Source organism: Sinocyclocheilus rhinocerous, unplaced genomic scaffold (assembly GCF_001515625.1).
Source record: "Sinocyclocheilus rhinocerous isolate Xijiao unplaced genomic scaffold, SAMN03320098_v1.1 scaffold714, whole genome shotgun sequence".
Taxonomy (NCBI): domain Eukaryota; kingdom Metazoa; phylum Chordata; class Actinopteri; order Cypriniformes; family Cyprinidae; genus Sinocyclocheilus; species Sinocyclocheilus rhinocerous.
This window is the reverse complement of record NW_015646165.1, coordinates 1,526,455-1,547,948: the sequence shown is the minus strand read 5'-3', so window position 1 is coordinate 1,547,948 and position 21,494 is coordinate 1,526,455. Positions and strand designations below refer to the sequence as shown.

The following is a 21,494-nucleotide window of genomic DNA, read 5'->3' as shown; positions in this document are numbered from 1 at the left end:
TATATATATATATTTTTTTTTTTTTTATGTCCTTATCCAGTCAATACATGCAACTGGAAAAATCAGGGAACTTTTTGGTCATAATTGGTCGAATTGGTCAGATAGTGTCGAACTTACCAGTGCTTTTCTCCTCACAGCTTTTGCTGAACTCCAAACTGACATCCATGAACTGACCCAAGAGCTGGATGGAGCTGGCATCCCGTTCCTGGACTACCGAACCTATGCCATGAGGGTGCTGTTCCCTGGCATTGAGGACCACCCGGTGCTCAAGGAGATGGAGGTACGGGTCAGTACATCGCCATCACCATGGTAACCCTAGAGCAGAACTAACAATGCAATCAAAAAACAGCAGACGACTACTAATACTAGAAACAACAGCATAGTATTGAGATTGTATAAACTACATTTGTGCCATAGGCACCTGATCAGCACTCTTGAAAAGTCATAATGTATATTGTAAATTTGGTTACCAATGTTTTTGACATCACTTGCTTCTGATAAATGGTGTCGGTGACTCTCTCAGGAGTGAAAAAAAGAACGTTTCAACCTACAATTTGGAGTTTACAAGTTCAATGCATTACAGATTGTGACCTCTTACAATAAAGCCAGATGCTAATCACTGACACGTAATAGCACGAGCTAAAGAAAACAACACAACTAAACGAGAGCAATCACGAAACCTCAAAACGCACTGGTCAGCACAATTAAATACTCCATTTCTCTGACATGCTGCGTCCACCGGTCTGCGAACGGCAGGTCACGCTGTTGGCTTGCGGAGGGATCGTTTGTTTATTATTTCATCTGGGGTTTGTTTTCACTGTATTTGCCCCCGAGTCCCCGGCGTAATCAAGTGCCTATGCGCGCGGCTCAGGCCCTTATTGCTCTGTGTAGCTTCTCGCCCCTAAGCAACCTACAGTACAATCGGCCTCCCCGAGAGGCTGCGAATTTCATTCGGCTCAGCAGAGAAGAATTGAGGCACTTTATTAGTCTGTGTTGTCGGAAAAAAAGCCTTTGTCAGGTTACATGGTACATAAGGTGCTGAAGGGGACAATAACAGATGCCGGTTTGCTTTGAAGTCTGATTCCGGCATCCTCGCTTGGAGATTTTATTCGTTCGTTTTTCATAATTTCTTTGAATTGTAGCACTTTGTCCTAGCTAGCCGTGAAAACTATCCAACAACAATGTGAGATAATTACAGCCAAGTTGTACATGTGGAGCAGAATTTTGCACCAGTGAGATTTCACTGTGGGCGGGGCTATTCAGTAGACAATGCTGTGGAAACCAAACGAACGACAATGTCCAGTAGCTTGTTGTGGATAGTTAGGACACATGTAAGATGTTGCTTTTGTTATCTTAGTATAAATAAGTGGCTTCAAGAAATTGTACAGGTAAGATGTGTGAGAGAGCGAGGCAGATGAAAAGTGACAGGTGCGGCTCATGGAAGAACACATCACCACCTTTCACTCCTGGACTCCGAGGTCGCGTCTGCTTCCTGCTGTACTCTTTCTCTCTCTGTCCTTCCTCGCCCTCACTCTGCATTTCCTTCTGTTGTGTTTTGAGCTGCTAGCATCTTGGATTCCCTTTGATGTCAATCAGAAAGCTGCATGTCCCTCATGTGGGCTTCTGCCGGAATGCTGTTTACTTTACTAAAGGGCTTCGACACTGTGTTTCAGAAAGGCAGAATGCATCAATCAAAAATATTAAAAGCAACATAAATTCGAAATTGACCTTATCTTAAAAAATTATCTTAAAAAATTTCCCTAGTCTTACTGTGCACGACTGTATGGAAGCCCGTTTCCGCCAAAAAAAAAAAAAAAAGGTAATTGCGACTTTTAATTGCGAGTTTATATCACGCAATTCTGCCTTTATTTCTCAGAATTGCGAGTTTATATCTCTCAATTATGACTTTTTAACTCACAGTTGCAAGTTTATATCACGCAATTCTGACTTTATTTCTCAGAATTGCAAGTTTATATCTCTCAATTATGACTTTTTTAACTCTCAATTGCAAGTTTATATCACGCAATTCTGAGAAAAAAAGTCAGTGGCGGAAACGGGCTTCCATACGACTGATCACTTTTAATTTTTAAATAATAAAATAAATCTTAAATAATCATAAAAAAATCTTAAAATAGCTCACTTTTTTTTACTCTACAATCCCAAAAATTTTTTTTTCAGTTAATAATATTTTTCTCTCAGAAATATGTCACATTACACAGGTTTAATGCAAATGAAGCTTCATGTTGTCCTTGTCTGCTTTTGGTCGGTTAAAAAAGATTGTCATGCTCCCCAAATTCATGCCATTTATTAAGCCAGTGTTGTTGTATCAGGACCTCAAACCAGTCACACAATGGGCCTCCAGCATGAAACACAAACAGAACTAATTTGTGTCAATCATGAAATTGTGTAAGTAAATAGTGATATAAATGGATCAGTTCAGGGCAACAATGTAGGTGTGAACTGTTTTAAGAGTCAAGAGGCATTTATTTATCATTTGCATAGTTAACACTGGGGAAAACTGGGCACTGTAACAATAACAGGACCATACATAAAAAAAAATTGAATAGAAAAATTAACATATACAGATATAGACGTATGTGGAGGGCACTGAGATATTGAGTGACTTAAGTGACCATAGGCAGAACAATAAACGCAGACAGAGCGGTAAATACAAATAAGTGACAGTAACAGATACAATAAGGGTAGACAGTGTTAAGAGTTTTAAGTAGTCCTGAGGTACTGATATAAGAATATTGGGGTAGAGCAGTGTCCAAAATGAAAGAAAATTAAAAGTGGCAGTGCAAATACAATAAATAATAAACTTAAGAGCAGCACGTATTCCGATTTAGTATTTCCGGGTAGAGCAGTGACCAAAAAGTCATTGTAGAGTGTCGCAGAGCTACATGAAAAAAAAAATATTAAAAGTGGCAGTGCAAGTACAAGAAATACTAACTTAAGAGCAGCATGTATTCTGGTTATAGCTGGCTGTTAAGCAGTCTGATGGCTTGAAGATAAAAGCTGTTCTTCAGTCTGGTTGTCCGTGATCGGATGGATCGTAAGCGTCTGCCAGATGGCAGTGTGGCAAACAGGTGATGAGCAGGGTGAGTGTTTAAATGCTGTGCTTATCAGAGACACGGAGGCTACTACACACACAAGATTAACTACAGAGGAACCAAACAGCGATCTTTTATTTCCACCAGAGTAATGACTGAAGGTCGATAGTGTGGGACCATGTTGGGTACACCAAGAATGACCAGGGTGTCATTTAAATATTGCCGTAAAAACTGCTGCTAAAGAGCGAAGACAATGCGGCTTTAAACTATTTTAATGCACGACGTGAAGGCAAGACTGACGTATTCTGCCTACTTCAGATCAGAAAGATGAAATAGTGGGGTAAGATCACATTTATTTGTGTGATCTATTTTCATTAGTTATTTTCAAAAGGCAAATACTGACATGGATGTTTACAGAGCAGAGGTCACCTTTTTAATTCCAATTGGAGAGATAGACATTTGTTTGTCTTTATTATTATTATTTTGTGCTGTATCATTGGTTACGGTGTTATTTCTGTTTCTAAAGGCAGCAATAAAAAAACACTTTATTATCTAAAGAGTGTCCGTGTGATTTTATACATTAATAATTTTGTGAAATGAATAAATGCATAATAATCGTCATAATCGTGAAACCGTCATTATTCCTCAGACAATAATCGTACCAACAAAATCTATAATCATTGCATCCCTAGATGGCAGTGTGGCAAACAGGTGATGAGTAGGGTGAGTGCGGTCCTTGATAATGCTGCGAGCCTTTCTCAAGCAGCGAGTTTGATAGATGTCCTGTAAGGCTGGGAGTTTATGTCCAGCTCCTTGGTCTTGCTGACGTTTAGAGAGAGATTGTTATCAGCACACCATGCTGTGAGTGCATTAACCTCATCTCTGTAGGATGTCTCATCACCGTTAGTGATGAGTCCTAGGATAGTTGTATCGTCAGCAAATTTGAGGATGATGTTGGAGCTATGCTTAGCAGAGCAGTCGTAAGTGAACAGGGAGTACAAGAGAGGACTGAGTACACATCCCTGTGGGGCACCAGTGCTGAGTGTGAGTGAGGAGGATGTGTGGTTGCCAATTCTAACCACCTGGGGTCTGCCGGTCAGGAAGACCAGGACCCAGTTACATAAGTGACTGTTAAGACCCAGATCTTTCAGTTTGGCTATGATTTTGGTAGGGATGATGGTGTTAAATGCAGAGCTGTAATCAACAAACAGCATCCGCACATAGGTGTCTCTTCCCTCCAAGTGTTCCAGGGCAGAGTGTATGGCCATTGCGATGGTGTCATCAGTGGATCTGTAAGCAAATTGGAATGGGTCCAGGGTGTCAGGTAGAGAGGAGCTGATGTGGGATTTGACTAGACGTTCGAAGCACTTCATGATGACTGTTGTCAGTGCTACAGGGCGGTAGTCATTCAGATAGGAGACAGTTGTTGTTTTTTTGGGAACAGGGATGATGGTAGTTTGCTTGAAGCATGTGGGGATCACTGTTAGTCTCAAGGAGAGTCTCTTATGCCTCTTATGCTCACCAAGGCTGCATTTATTTAACTAATTTTACAAATTAGTTACACTACAGTTCAAAAGTTTGTGGTCAGGTAGATTTTTAATTTTTTGAAAGTAGTTATATACTTTAATTTATCAAGGACACATTAATTTGATCATTAGTGTCAATAAAGATATTTATAATGTTATTTCTATTTCAAATAAATGATGTTCTTTTGAACTTTCTGTTCATCAAATAAACCTGAAAAATGTATCATGGTTTCCACAAAATATTAAGCAGCACAGCTGTTTTAAACATTGATAGTAATGAGAAATGTTTCTTCAACAAAATATCAGCATATTAGAATAATTTCTGAGGGATCATGTGACACTGAAGACTGGAGTAATGATGCTGAAATTTCAGCTTTGCATCACAGGAATTAATTACATTTTTAAAATACTCAAATAGAAAACAGTTATTTTAAATTGTACTAATATTTTACAATATCACTGTTAACTGTATTTTTGGTCAAATAAATGCAGCCTTGGTGAGCATAAGAGGCATAAAAATCACATTGAAGATGATAGATTATTTTTTGATTTTATCTTTTATCTGTTAATCAAAACACAACACAGCTGTTGTAATTTATTCTGCGCTGTATAATGAGTTGCTGTGTGTGTTTTCCCACAGGTGCAGGCTAATGTCGAGAAGGCCTTGACTCTGTTTGGTCAACTCCTCACCAAGAAGCACTTCCTGCTGACATTTATCCGCACGCTGGAAGCTCAGCGCTCCTTCTCCATGCGTGACCGTGGCAACGTGGCATCACTCATCATGACGGCTCTACAGGGAGAGATGGAGTATGCTACAGGAGTCCTCAAACAGCTGCTCTCTGACCTCATCGACAAGAACCTGGAGAGCAAGAACCACCCTAAACTGCTGCTCAGGAGGTGGGAGAAGACACACACACACACAGAGTCACACTGATATACAGAGTTAAGGCCTGTTCACACCAAGAACGGTAACTTTAAAGATAACTATATCAGCGACCACACCAGTGCACGATAATGTTCTGTTTATCATAAGCACGCACTGGCGTTTTGTCGTCTGCCACTTTAATTGCTCAAGCTCTTTAAAGCAGAACAGATTGTGATTGGCTGTCAATCAGCTAAAAAAATGTTTTGAAAGTGAGTCTGACTATATAATTACTCTGTTATTGTTATAGTTACAGTGTGAAATTCCCTATTCTCATAGAATCATAACAATTATTAAACTTTATACTTATTGCCATAGTTATCTTCCTTTGTGTGATCGGGCCTTTAGCCACTGAAATCCGAAGTTGTTTCGTTACAGAACTCTTAAAGCTACAGTCGAAAAAACAGCCTGTTTCAAAGGGTCATTGAGAGGGTAGAAATGATGTAAAAATAAATCACAACAAGAAACCTCGACTAACATAAGTAGACTTAAAATGCCACAAAAATCCCAGCTTGGAAATACCACCTCAAAATTTCTCCATTACTCTCAGAAGTTCATGTAAGTCGATATCCTCCATCTCACCCCACTGTCGACCCTGATCTAGTGCACTTACTGAAGTACGCTAATGAGCTATTCGGGACGCTTCCCCCTCATGAAATACCTGTTGTCCCAGTCCATTCACCTTATCTCCCTTTCACCATTTTATTAATGAGCATATATTTAATAATAGGCCCTTATGTAAGCAAGTAATGGGAGTTGGTAAGTCTATGTGAATGCATTATTGAACAGCAGAAAAGGCTCCTGGTGGGCCTGAGGGAGGAAGGAGCCGCAGTAAGCAGCTCGCGCTAGCAGTCGCTCTCGTTTGCCAGCTGCAGATGAATTAGGAGCTTTGAAGTACATTAATTACGGCATGCTTTAATTACTTCTGTTCTGGGGAAGCTTTTGGGGGTCTTCGACTGGCGACAGGTTGGCCATTAATGGAAGATGTTGCCCAGTTACTGTAATTGTCTGGTCTTAATGAAGATTGGTAGTTTGTTTTGAAAAAAAGTGTAGTTTTTCATTGGAGTTTTTGTTTGTTTGTTTGTTTGTTTGTTTGAGAAAGCTTTTATACACTTTTGGATTTTATTTGTGTTGTATGAATTTTGATTCATATTTTCTCTCACTTTTCCTTTGTCTCTTTTAGGACCGAGTCTGTTGCTGAGAAGATGCTTACAAACTGGTTCACATTTCTTCTGTACAAGTTCTTAAAAGTAAGTGTGTACAGTATTGTTACTGATAAGACTGCATTGTGTCCAGCAATGATAATAATATGACATGTTTCTTGAGCAGCAAATCAGCATATTAGAATGATTTCTAATGGATCATGTGACACTGAAGACTGCAGTAATGATGCTGAAATTTCAGCTTTGCCATCACAGGAATAAAATTTGTTTTAAAATTTATTAAAATAGAAAACTGTTGTGATAATATTTCACAATATTACTGCTTTTACTGTATTTTTGATCAAATAAACGCAGCCTTGGTGAGCATAACAAAAATCTTATTGACCCCCAAAATTCTGAATGGTGCACCATTATATTTTGCCTGAGTTGTGAGTTTTCACAGTTTGATTCACAAGTCTGATCAACAACTGACTCATATTAGCCAATTCTTGTAATGAATCTTTCAAAAAAACAATGTTTTGAATCAGTTTGATTTGTTTAAATCAGTCTAACAAATCACTCTGAATCCATATTTGTTTTTTAAAAGGATATTTGACCCAAAAGTAGAAGTTCTGTCATTATTTACTGACTCACATCTGTATGACTTTCTTCTGTGAAGAACACATTATGATATTGTCCATACAATGAAAGTTAACAGTGTTGTTTTAGACCCCATTGACTTCAATTTTATGAACAAAAACATTTGAAACTTTTTTTCCAAAATATCTTCTTTTGTGTTCTGCAGAAGTAAAAAGTCTTGCATGTTTTAAACAACATGAGGGTGAGTAAATGATAACAGAATTTTCATTTTTGTGTAAAGTGTGTAATTACTCACTCCTGAAAAACAAAAATGCACCCAAACACACATACAAAAGAACAAAATTGAACTTGTCTTTATTTTGCAAGAATAGAGTGACCAGAGGGCCTTTCCACAACTAGGTCCAACATGATGTGACAAATAATGAGACAGAAGCTGTCTGTCAGTGGTCGGGCAGGTCAGAGGTCATCCCTTCAGACACCTCTGCATCCTAGTCTCCATCAGCTCTTAGCTCCATCTCCTTTATATACTCCTGTACTCTGCTTCCCCCCCTCCATCCTGCTTCACTCCATGACGCCACTCACAGAGCGTGATTGAGCTGCAGGATGTCAGTCCTCCCCTGTTTGTCTCTCTGTCTCTCTCTCACGCTCGCGTTTGCAGCTCTCTAGTTCTATTAGTTTAATCGTGCAGGGCTCAGCACGCAATGGAATAATTTTAATCAACAGGAAACGGGAGTCCAGAATACTTTCACTTCATAGAGATTCATTTAACGATGACACAAATTGAAAGTGCTTTTGCATTATTTGAGAACATTGAATGTAGTTGCTTGTAAAGGAATAGTTTGCCCAAAAAATGAAAGTTGTCATTATTTGTTCACAATACTAATTTTAAAAAAAAGTTTTTTTTTTTTTTAAATGGAGTCTCTTATGCCCACCAAGGCTGCATTTATGTGCCCAAAATACAGCAAAACACTATTATTGTGAAATAGTATTACAATTTAAAATAACTGTTTTCTATTGTAATATATTTTAAAAGGTAATTTATTCCTGTGATGCAAAGCTGAATTTTCATCAGCCATTACTCGAGTTTTCAGTGTCACATGATCCTTCAGAACTCATTCTAAAATGCTGATTTGCTGATCAATAAACATTTCTTATTATTATTCATGTTACAAACAGTTGTGCTACTTAATATTTATGCAGAAACCATGATATACCATGATGCGTGTGTGTTTAAAGTTAATGATTTTTTTTCAGCAAATATGCATTAAATTGCTCAAAATTGATAGTAAAAACTAGGGCTGCACGATAAATCGCATGCGATATTTAACGCGCATCTTGTCAGTAAAGCCGGTTCTTTAATCAGCGGTAAATCTCCATCACCTGCGGGCTTTCACATGGAGCAGCATTAACTACACAGAGCCGTTGTTCACTGACAAGCTGAACAACGATCATATTTTGCGCATGTTTTGCGCAGCTTGTCGGTGAACGACGGCTCTGTGCAGTAAATGCTGCTTCATGTGAAAGCCCGCACGTGATGGAGATTTACCGCTGATTACAGAACCGGCTTTACTGATAAGATGCGCGTTAAATATCGCATGCGATTTATCGTGCAGCCCTAGTTTTTACTATCAATTTTGAGCAATTTAATGCATATTTGCTGAAAAAAAATCATTAACTTTAAACACACACGCATCATGGTATATCATGGTTTCTGCATAAATATTAAGTAGCACAACTGTTTGTAACATGAATAATAATAAGAAATGTTTATTGATCAGCAAATCAGCATTTTAGAATGAGTTCTGAAGGATCATGTGACACTGAAAACTCGAGTAATGGCTGATGAAAATTCAGCTTTGCATCACAGGAATAAATTACCTTTTAAAATATATTACAATAGAAAACAGTTATTTTAAATTGTAATACTATTTCACAATAATAGTGTTTTGCTGTATTTTGGGCACATAAATGCAGCCTTGGTGGGCTCACATGGAGCAGCATTAACTACACAGAGCCGTTGTTCACTGACAAGCTGAACAACGATCATATTTTGCGCATGTTTTGCGCAGCTTGTCGGTGAACGACGGCTCTGTGCAGTAAATGCTGCTTCATGTGAAAGCCCGCACGTGATGGAGATTTACCGCTGATTACAGAATGGCTTTACTGACAAGATGCGCGTTAAATATCTCGTGCAGCCCTAGTGCAGCATTTATCGTGCAGCCCTAGTAAAAACATTTATAATGTTACAAAAGATTTCTATTTCAAATGCTGTTCTTTTGAACTTTCTATTCATCAAAGAATCCTGAATGTTTCCACAAAACAGCAAAACTGTTTTTAACATTGATAATAATAAGAACCATTATTAATAACTGAGAACCAATAACAATTATGCAGCAAATTCTCATATTAGAATGATTTCTGATCATGTGACACTGAAGACTGGAGTAATGATGCTGAAAATTCAGCTTCGCATCACCAGAATAAATTACATTTTAAAATGTATTCAAATAGAAAATAGTTATTTCAAAATGTAATATTTCACAATTTTACTGTTATATTTACTGTATTTTTTATCAAATAAATGCAGCCTTGGTGAGCATAAGAGACTTTTTTTATTGTTTCAAAAATAAAATGTTTCTACTCTCTCTCTCTCTCACTATATATATATATATATATATATTTATTTATTTATCAGGGGTTCTCAATTCTGGCCCTCAAGGTCCACTCTCTTGCAGAGTTTAGCTCCAACCTTGAACAAACTCACCTACCTGTAACTTTCTAATGATCCTGAAGACCTTGTTTAACTTGTTCAGGTCTGTTTGTGTGTGTGAACCTCGAGGGCCAGAGTTGAGAACCCCTGATATAGAGATATATAATTGCATGTGAGTGAGGAAAAAAGCAATAGTATGGCTAAAAATGATACATACATCTTGGAGCAGCAAGAATATTTTGCCTAATATCTTTTGTGAACTATGGAATTTTAACAGATTTAGAATGACATGAGGGTAATCTTTTTTATTTTTGGATGAACTCATCCTTTCAGACCAAATAACCCAATTCTGATTTGCTCGTTTGAAGTCTGTTTCAAGCTTTGACTGTTTACAGGCCTCGTTTGACTCCTCTGATAACTGACAGAAGTTCAGAAGCAGGCAGTTTGAGATCGCTAATTAGCATTAGGAAAAGCGGCGCTGTTTTCGACGGATGGGATTGTGGCGTGAGTTAGTAGAACTGACAAGCTGTTGTCACCAACACACAGCTTGTAATATCACATATGAAGACACGGCTCAGACAGCACAGTTGAAGCAAACTAACACGAATCAAACCTTCCCAGAAATCTTTCTCACAAAGTGCTTTTTTTTTTTAATCAACATTCTGGCCACAGTGGTGCTTTTGAACAAAGTCTGCTCAAGGCTGTAGTGTGGAATAATTGATCTGCTAGCTCTGTATTTCAACAGGATATTTTCCTGCTACTGTTCATTAGCCCTATGGGTGGGTGAGGTCTGTCTATGTTGTCTGCGCTCTCTCGCTCTCTTTCTGTCTCTTTCTTTAATGAAGCTGAAGCGTGGGATGAGGTCTGGTCTCCTGGCCACGTGCGCTGCAGTAGGGGTCTCTAAGAGTGATGTATTCGCGCTCCCTCTCGTTAGCAGCTGTCGACTTAATTAGCGCAGATGCTAACGAGACGTTAACAGCATATGGTGGGAGGGTGAGTGGAGTAAAACAGGATGAAGTGATGGAGGAAACCAGAAGAAACGGTTTCGTGTGGGTATGTGTAAGGCGGAGGGAGATGGTGTGTTTCCTCGTTTCACCATGCCCATCATAATCAGTGCGGTCGGTTGAGGAGGGATACGTGCCTGATGCGTCTCGCATGTGACAGCTCACTGTAATTTTTATGGCTTAGAAGTTTCCTGCATTAGAGCCTGATCAATCTTCTGAAATTATCTCAGATTTTGACTTGAAAATGTGAAGCTACAATGAATAAACTTGCTGCCTCCGAAACTAGCGATTAGAAAGATTGTTCACATAGTACCACACAAAATCTGAAGCTACAGTGAAGAAGATTGCTAATTGCTCATTTCTGTCTCAGAAACTCCTTACAGTTCATTATAGCTTCAGATTGTAGCTTCAGATCGTTTGTAGCTTTTGCCTTGGAAACTTGCGATTAGCAGGTCTATTCATTGTAGCTTCAGATTTTGTGTGTTAATTCACACAATATTTGCTATATCTGAATCTACAATGATGAATAAGTTTGCTAATCACTAGTTTGAGGCAATAAAGCGATTAGCAAGCTTATTTTCATACCACACAAAATCTGAGGCTACAAATAAAACTGCTCATTGTTAGTTTCTGCGTCGGTAAAGTTCCTCAGATTATTTGTAGTTTCTTCCCCAGAAACTAGCAATTAGCATGTTTATTCATTATAGCTTCAGATTTTGTGTGGTAATGTGTAATTCACACAATGTGTGCTATCTGAAGCTACAGTGAAGAAGATTGCTAATTGCTCATTTCTGTTTCAGAAACTCGTTACAATTCATTATAGCTTCAGATTGTAGCTTCTGCCTCAGAAACTTACAATTAGCAGGTCTATTCATTGTAGCTTCAGATTTTGTGTTAATTCACACAATATCTGTTATATCTGATTCTACAAAGATGAATAAGTTTGCTAATCACTAGTTTGAGTCCAAAACTAGCGATTAGCGAGCTTTTCATACCACACAGAATCTAAGGCTACAAATAAGTTTCTGTCTCAGTACAATTCTTCAGATTATTTGTAGTTTCTTCCTCAGAAACTAGCGATTAGCGTGTTTATTCGTTATAGATTCAGATTTTGTGTGATTGTGTAATTAACACAATGTGTGCTATCTGAAGCGACAATAAATAAACTGGCTAGTCACTATTTTCTGAGGCAAAAACTAGCAAGCTTATTCACATACCATACAAAATCTGAAGCTGCAATGAAGACTGCTAGTTTATGTCTCAAAAACATTGTAATTCATTGTAGCTCAGAAACTAGGGTGAAGCAAACTTATTCACTGATTTGAAAATCATTTCTAATTTTAAAAGTTTTTAGTCTTTTATTCATATTTATTTAAGCTTTATTTAGTTTTTAGTTTTATTTGGTAGCTTTACATGTCAGTCAGACCAAGTCTTCCTCTCTGAGTGGATGCTAATTGTCCAGAATAAGTCATAATATGAACCGTAAGTCAGACTACATGAGGCTAGTTAACTGCTAATGGACACCTGAATCAAACAGAAACATAAATATGAAGAATTAAGAAACTGAAAAACAGAAAGTTGTGTTAGTCAGTGATGTTAATGCTAATGCAGAAAACAGCCTATCAGTCCACACCCCAGCCATCTCTCTCTCTCTCTCTCTCTCTCTCTCTTTCTCTCTCTCTCCACACCTATCCGTTCGTTTCACGATTTTGTGTGTTAATGTGTAATTCACACAATATTTGCTGTCTGAATCTACAATGACTAATACGTTTGCTAATCAGTTGTCTGAGGCAAAAACTAGCAATTATAGTTTATTGTCATACCTCACAAAATCTGAGGCTACAAATAAGACTACTAATTGTTAGCTTTTGTCTCAGTATTCTTCAAAAAAAAAATTTCTCTAGAAACTAGCGATTAACATGTTTATTCATTATAGCTTCAGATTTTGTGTGTTATAATTCACACAATGTGTGCTCTCTGAAGCTACAGTGAATAAACTTGCTAGTTTCTGAGGCAGAAACTAGCGATTAACAAGCTTATTCACATACCATACAAAATCTGAAGCTGCAATGAAGACTGCTAGTTTATGTCTCAAAAACATTGTAATTCATTGTAGCTCAGAAACTAGGGTGAAGCAAACTTATTCACTGATTTGAAAATCATTTCTAATTTTAAAAGTTTTTAGTCTTTTATTCATATTTATTTAAGCTTTATTTAGTTTTTAGTTTTATTTGGTAGCTTTACATGTCAGTCAGACCAAGTCTTCCTCTCTGAGTGGATGCTAATTGTCCAGAATAAGTCATAATATGAACCGTAAGTCAGACTACATGAGGCTAGTTAACTGCTAATGGACACCTGAATCAAACAGAAACATAAATATGAAGAATTAAGAAACTGAAAAACAGAAAGTTGTGTTAGTCAGTGATGTTAATGCTAATGCAGAAAACAGCCTATCAGTCCACACCCCCAGCAATCTCTCTCTCTCTCTCTCCACACCTATCCGTTCGTTTCACAAAGGGGTTTAAGTGCTTCCTCCCAATCGTTAACCTCCATCTATCTCTCTCTCCCTCCCCTGCATTTAAACTGTTTGTCTTTTTCGAGAGGGGCTTTTTGAGGGTGTGAGGCTAATGGTTGTATTGATTGGCAAGTCCTTGTGATTATTTGAAAGCGGTGCACCATTATAGCTGCTTGTTTTTCACATCTGAGGTGACAGTTTATCAGTAATCAAGTTTTGCTCAATATACATACCTGAAATGCATTTTATGTCCGTGTGTTACTATGAAAGGAAAGAAGGGCTATTGATTGCATCATCTTTTTGCTTTGTCTTTCACTTTTTATGAGGTGAAAAAAGTCACAGTGCATGTATTCATGACATCGTGGAGTCCTAGCACACTGTTGTTGTTTCTGACACTCTCCCTTTCTCTCTCTACAGGAGTGTGCAGGTGAGCCTCTCTTCATGCTGTACTGCGCTATGAAACAGCAGATGGAAAAAGGCCCTATAGACGCCATCACCGGAGAGGCCAGATACTCCCTCAGTGAGGACAAACTCATCCGGCAACAGATTGACTACAAGACTCTGGTCAGTGCAAGTGCACAACATAAGTGAACTCATCTGATGTTTCTTTGTCTCTCCATTTTTTAATTTTCATTAAAATCGAGATTAAATCTAAATTTACCTGATGCATCTCATGTATAATTCATGTGCACAATTCATGCATATTATTAGAGAAGAAAAAAAGTCAACGTGAAGTCATGTTAAAGTGTCATGGTGTTAGCTTAGCAACATGCTAACACTAAACCCTATTGAAATGAGTCAATTCTCTGTGTGCTTTATGTAAAGAGTGTTATTCATACTGCTGATAGATTTATCAAATGTACAGCATTTCAAATCAGTCATGAGCTTTTTTTAGGCAACTGCCTATATACCCTTACAAAACAAAAATATACGGGAATATACTGGAAAATATAATGTGATATATTAAGGAATACAACTCTATATATGGGAAACTAGTGCTTCTATCTTTTTTGATATACTGCAATATATATAAGGACCATGTATGGCTAAATATTGATACATATAAAAAATATATAGCAAATAAGACAAACTGCACCGCATTTGGACATGTAATAGCTTTATTGAAACACTCAATTAATTTCTTTCACATGGGTTTACATAAATCTGAACACATACAGTATTCATAAACATATTACTGAACATAAAAAAATATATTGTCACATATTTTTCAATATATGAAAAGTGGCAATTTCATGTATTATTCAATATATTGTAATATATTAACAAAATATTATTCAATATATTTTCAAATAATTTAATAGATTGATCGTTACTCTATAAGGAAAAATATTTTCTTTGAGAGGGGTGGGCAGCTCACTGGTGTTTTCAGCTTGTTTTTACAGTGAGAGTGCTCTAACTGTTCAAACTAGATGCTAATAATTAATTGCTCAGACTGATTTATCTCGTCTCCTTTTAGACACTTCATTGTGTGAACCCCGAGAACGAGAACGGCCCGGAGGTGACGGTGAAATGCCTGAACTGTGACACAATTACCCAGGTGAAAGAGAAGCTTCTGGATGCTGTGTATAAAGGAAGCCCATACTCACAGAGACCAAAAGCAGGAGACATGGACCTGGGTAAGAACTCTTGAGAACGACGAGGGAGGAATATGGCAGAAAGTGGCTTTTCACACTTGAAATTGTTAATGCAGGGTCATTCTAAACCCTGGATAGCATAATCCTGGGTTAACTTGTTTCATGGTGCACACTATTTATACTTTGCCTTGGATTTGTAATTAATGCTGGGCAGTGGGGTTCATACTCTACATTTGGAAACCTTGGGTTAAAGGTTCCTATTTGCATATTTATGAGGTCAATAAGATTGATTGGCAAATGACCTGTTTTAATAACTGCCTGTCCATCTCTGAAAATGTTTAATGTTAAAGTGAAGGTTTATATGGCAAAACACATGAATATTGAATGAGGCAGTTTATGATTGGTTTTCTGTTGATGAATAATTTGCTGTAACGTTCTAGCACTGCATCATTTCACACTGTATAGTGTGTACCTTTGCCTCTGCAATTCGTGAAGGTTTCATAACCTGGGGTTAAAAGTGGTGCTAACCTCTTTTCAGAATTACACGAGTGAAATGTTCCATAACCCAGGGTAAAGAGTGGCCTTACCCAGGTTTAAAAAGATGATAACCCAGGGTTAAATGCAATGTGAAAAACCCTGAAGGGATTTGCGGCTTGATGAATGGATGGCAGAGCAGTTATGCTTCAAGATGGATACATCAATGAAATATTACACATATGTCAACATAGTTGAATGTCATTAAAATTAATGATCAATTAATCATTTTAATCATTGACTTTAAAGCAACAAAATGCATGTGGAAAAGTCCAAATATTATCCGGACATAACCTGAAATTATTTAACAATTGGTCCAGCATAACAAAAAATGTTTCTGAAGACAATCACCTATTGCACCTTTAATTAAATGATTAAACTAAATTATTAACATCCCTATTGCACATTCTTGTAATAAAATGCTTCTGTTCAAAGCAGGTACTGTCAGCTGATACAAATGTTCAGCTTATCAGCAGCTTGATATAAATGGATGCTGAAGTCACCATTGTGGGCACCAGAGAAATAGACACTGAAGCATATCATCCACAGCAAGATCCCATTAGCTCGAGCAGTTCCCAACATGATTGTCATCTGGCTCAGACTGAGTGATTCTACAGTATCAGCTGCAGATCTCATCTGGCTTTGCTTTGCTCCTTGGCAGTTGTCTTTCAGAGCCTGTTTCGAAATAAGAAACTGCGACTTCCTCCTCCAACAAACAAACAGGGAGGTTGTTTATTGGAACGGTTTGCTTGTAAGAGGCTTAGAATAGTCATTCCCATGACCTTTATCAGATCTGTAATTTAGATCTGACCCGGACTCTGACTTCCTAGTTATGTCGCTCACCTCTGGTAACAGCAAGTGCATGCTTTTGTATCTGTTCAGCTAGGAAAAGCGACTTCACTCTGCACAGGGCGATTCGGACAAGGTTATGTGTTCTAAATGAAGCCTTTCTAAAGAGGGAAGCTTCCCTCAAGTGGTTAATCGTCCTTGTGTGTCAGAGTGATGTGCGTGTTGTACACATAATAAGTATAAGTAAATGCTGTTTTCTAAAACATGAAACATCACTCCATTCTTATTGACACACCATACTCATCTTGTTTTCTGTTGCAGAGTGGCGGCAGGGGCGACTGGCGAGGATCATTCTGCAGGATGAGGATGTCACTACTAAGATTGATAATGACTGGAAACACCTGAACACACTAGCACACTATCAGGTATGGTTACTGTCCACACCTGAGCTGTTACCATGGAAACAGCCTTAATAAAGGTGTAATGGACAGAGAATACCAGAATTAGGTGGTGGTCCCTGAATACATTCAGGGTTCTCATGGTCATGGAAAACCTTGGAAATTATAAGTTTGGGATCAGTAAGATTTGTAATGTTTTTTTGAAGAAGTCTCTTCTGCTCATCATGGCTGCATTTATTTGATTAGAAATACAGGAAAAACAGTAATATTGTTAAATATGATTGCAATTTAAAATAATGGTTTTCTATTTTAATATACTTTAAAATATAATTTATTCCTGTGATGCAAGAGACTTCTTTAAAACGCATTAAAAATCTTACTGATCCCAAACTTTTGAACAACAGCGTATATACTGTATATATATATAATGGAAAATTCTTCAGTGAATATAAATTCATGAATGTGGTCAAGCCAAATTCAAATCTTAGTGTTTTTTTGTTTTGTTTTTTTTGTATACAAATAATATCTTAATTCGAAGTATTCTTACCTGGTATACAAATGTAAATGATTTCCACTAATCTCTATCGAATTATTTTAATGGTAACTCACTGAAATAAAGTGGGAATTTAAAAGTTGTTTTTCTACAAAACATTTGTAATCAAGTCAACATATTAGTCATATGTGACCCTGGACCACAAAACCAGTCTTAAGTCGCCGGGGTATATTTGTAGCAATAGCCGAAAATACATTGTATGTGTCAAAATTACAGATTTTTCTTTTATGCCAAAAATCATTAGGATATTAATTAAAGATCATGTTCCATGAAGATATTTTGTAAATTTCCTACTGTAAATATATTAAAAGTAAATTTTTGATTAGTAATATGAGTGAGGCCTCGGTATGAGTATCTCGGCCAAATATTGTCCTATCCTAACAAACCATACATCAATGGAAAGCTTATTTATTCAAAAAATCGACCCTTATGAATGGTTTTGTGGTCCAGGGTCACATATATCAAACACTACCGGTAAAATAATTGGGATAATTTTGTAATGTTTTTAAAAGAAGTCTCTGATGCTCACCCTGGCTGCATTTATTTTCTTAAAAATACAGTAAAACCAGTAATATTCTTAAATATTATTACAATTTAAAATAACTGTTTTATTTTATTTTTATGTAATTTATTACTGTGACTGCAAAGCTGAATTTTCTTCAGCCATTACTCCAGTTTTCAATGTCACATGATCCTTATAAAATAATTCTAATATGCTTATTTTGGTGCTCAATTATCAAAAACATTTTTAAAAATCCTTTTTTTTTTTTTTTGCATCTGATACACAATATACAGGTTGATCTGTGTGCTGAGTATTGTGGTATAATATATCTATGACATGCAGAGTATAGCCCGCTAATGTCTCTGTGATTTGAGTTTTTCTGAGTATATTGCAGTAATGTTGTGCTGCTTACTGTCCTCAGGTAACAGATGGGTCTGTGATCGCCCTGGTGCCAAAGCAAAACTCTGCGTACAACATCTCAAACTCGTCCACCTTCACCAAGTCCCTCAGCAGATACGGTAAGAACTCTGTCTCAAATTCTTGTTTTGATTTTCTCCTCAGAACGTTCAAGTCTCGTCTCCTCAGAGAATTTCATCAGAAGAGTGAGATCATGTGTAACCAAAAGACTTGTATGTATTGCACCCAGAGCTCACTGGCCTCTATTTTTCCCCTGAAAATGAGGACTCACACTAGTATCATGTCTTCGTGTTTCAATTTCAAAAAGCTGGTAGACTTAATGTTTTTCGCTGTTCTTTGTGATGATTTTGTTTTGTTTTCTGGACACTTTGTGTGTTTGTGCGAATAAGAGATGGTGATAGTACAGAGCTGAAGGTGTTTTGTTCCTCAACCCAAAAAAAGGGAAGGGGATCAGAGAGAAAAAGCTGTTTAATGTTGTCTGTCCTCCTCAGAAGCGAGTATCGGTGATTGCCGCAGAATTACATGCACTCAAGCCATGGCTCTCTCATGGCAGACGTCCATTATATTTCCCTTTGAGAGGGGGCTTCATGTCTGGAATAATTCTCTGAGTGCTCAAACACTGGACACACATTCGTATTGTTGTTCAAGTCGTGTTTCGCTCGTTGCCATAGAAATGGCAGCGGTTAGCGCTGTCACTGTGGTGTCGGAGTGATGCCGGTGCAGATCGTGGTCATTACATGATCTGGCTCTTACGTTTTTTATTTGATTTCCTGGATATGTAAGCTCCAGAAAATACCTTTGAACATTGTTCTTGATTTCCTGGATATGTAAGCTTGTGAAAATACCTTTGAACATTGTTCCAAATCCTTTCACACCCCAGCACAGGAAGTGAAATCATATCTTCAATACCCCAAGGAACGTTCCTCCCCTGCCTCCAGAATGGACACGGCGATAAGAGCACTGGACAGATATGCATCTCCCTGGGCCTCCGTAATGAAGTTTGACACTCATACCATTAATAATGAACGATGCATACACAGGCCATGGGAGAGAACAGAGGAAGTCTTATTTCAGACTGCTCACAGGGTATTTTTATATATTCGTGTCATCCTTTATTATCCTGAGCTGAGCATTATATGCAATTTGTGTCACATTGAGAAACGAGATACAAACACTTGCGTGTTGCTAGCACCATGCAGGCATGAATGGCCTGTTTGACCAGAAACATACTCATAAAAAAATAGAAACTTACATCTGCAAATACACAAAGGCAAATGTTTTGCCAGTGATCAACCAATGGGGTTTTCTATGGCTGATATTTCAGTATTTTGAAAGCAGGGTGGCTGATATAACACTGATATATACAGAAGCAAATAAAATATACAACTTTGTTAGCTTTTTTATAGGCTGCATTTATTTGATCAAAAATACAGTAAAACAGTAATATTGTGAAATAATATTGCAATTTAAAAGAATTGTTGTCTATTGTAATATATTTTTGAAAATTAATTTATTCCTGTGGTGATAAAGCTGAATTTTCAGCCGCCATTATTCCAGTCTTCAGTATCACATGATCCTTCAGAAATCATTTTAATATGCTGATTTGGTGCTCAAGAAACATTTCTTATCATCATTGCTGAAAACAATGTTTTTTTTTTGTTTTTTTGTTTTTTTGTTTTTTGTTTTGTTGGATTGGAAACCATAATACATTTTTCAGGATTCTTTGATATAAATTTTAAAAGAAAATTATTTACTTTTATAATTTAACTAAATAAGATTATTGTTTAATGTCTTTATTTATAAATTATAAATGTCACCTTTGATAAATTGAATGCAAGCTAGATATTGTTCAGTTATGTACATGTCTGAAAGCTAATTTCTAGTTTACATGAACTAGAAACTTGACCGTAGAAGACCATTTATGCTAATGGTATCATTGCGGCAACACTATGAACGCAACACACACTTGTATTGCATTATGAATTGTGTTCTGACACATTTCGGTGCCTGAACATCTGTGTTGACGTACTTGCATAGAGTAAGTTTCAGCCATTAGTGTTTATCTCCGTTATCTTGTGGTCTCTGTGTAGCTTAAAACGCTCATTCCCTGGTTTATTTATCCCTTTATTTATTATTTATTTGCTTTTTTACTATTATGTTTTTCTAAGCCTTGACTTTTTTATGTGGTGTAATATAAAAGTGCTGCGAGGAGCCGAATTAAGCTTACAGTGGCTGTTTCTTTCAAGCACGCTGGCCTGCCAGTCTGTGACTGATTAACTAGACTCCAGACGCGGGACTCTATCTTTCACTCCCACTTGCCACTTAAGGATAGAATAAACCTGAGGGAGTTTTTGATTAATTCTGCAGATGCAGTATATTCATTGTAGTTTAGGGTATCCACAGGAAATGATCCTTACCCAGAATGCCTTATCCTCAGACAGATTACTGTGCTTAACCATCCATTAGCCAGAGCTCAGCTCCTCTCTGCTCTCATCTTTGATGTGTAACTCCTGGGTATTTAGCAGCCGACTGCTCATCAGATAGAAGAGACCGCCGGACCTGATTTACAACCGCCAATGTGACTGTTTTATGCTGTTTAGGTTTTTGGTTTATATTATATTTATGAAGATGTGTGGGTTCAATACTACCAGAGATCTCTGAACCATCCAGATAGCACAGATTATGATGAAATAAAAGCAATAAGCCTCGAGAGGCCATGCGTTACAGTGATTTTAATGCTGTACGTGTACCTAAAACACCCTTGACTAAGGTAAAATTACTGTAATGCATGGCCTTTAAAGGCGTGTTGCTTTTATGAAATGGCAGCAATATAAGGAAGATGATAAAAGACATCAATTTTTACTAGATAGTTTGTTGAGCTATAACATTAATCAGAATGAACAATTCTTTTGGCCAGTATCATCATTTCTTTGCCTAGCAAATATAAAAATAGAGCTATCCATGTTATAAAATGCTAGAAATCTTTTGATGATTGACTCGGTGTTTATTTTCAGAGAGTATGTTGAGAACGGCCAGCAGCCCAGACAGTCTACGGTCCAGGACGCCCATGATCACGCCCGATCTAGAGAGTGGTACCAAACTCTGGCACCTCGTCAAAAACCACGACCACACAGATCAACGCGAGGGTGATCGCGGGAGCAAGATGGTGTCAGAGATCTACCTGACACGACTGCTGGCCACCAAGGTGAGCTTGCATGAAGTTTTCTCTCTTAA

At 37.4% G+C, this 21,494-nt stretch overlaps 1 pseudogene; it reads left to right on the top strand.

The window, feature by feature from the left end:
* LOC107707032 (plexin-A1-like) overlaps window positions 1-21,494 on the top strand; it is a 239,176-nt pseudogene that overhangs the window by 210,099 nt on the left and 7,583 nt on the right.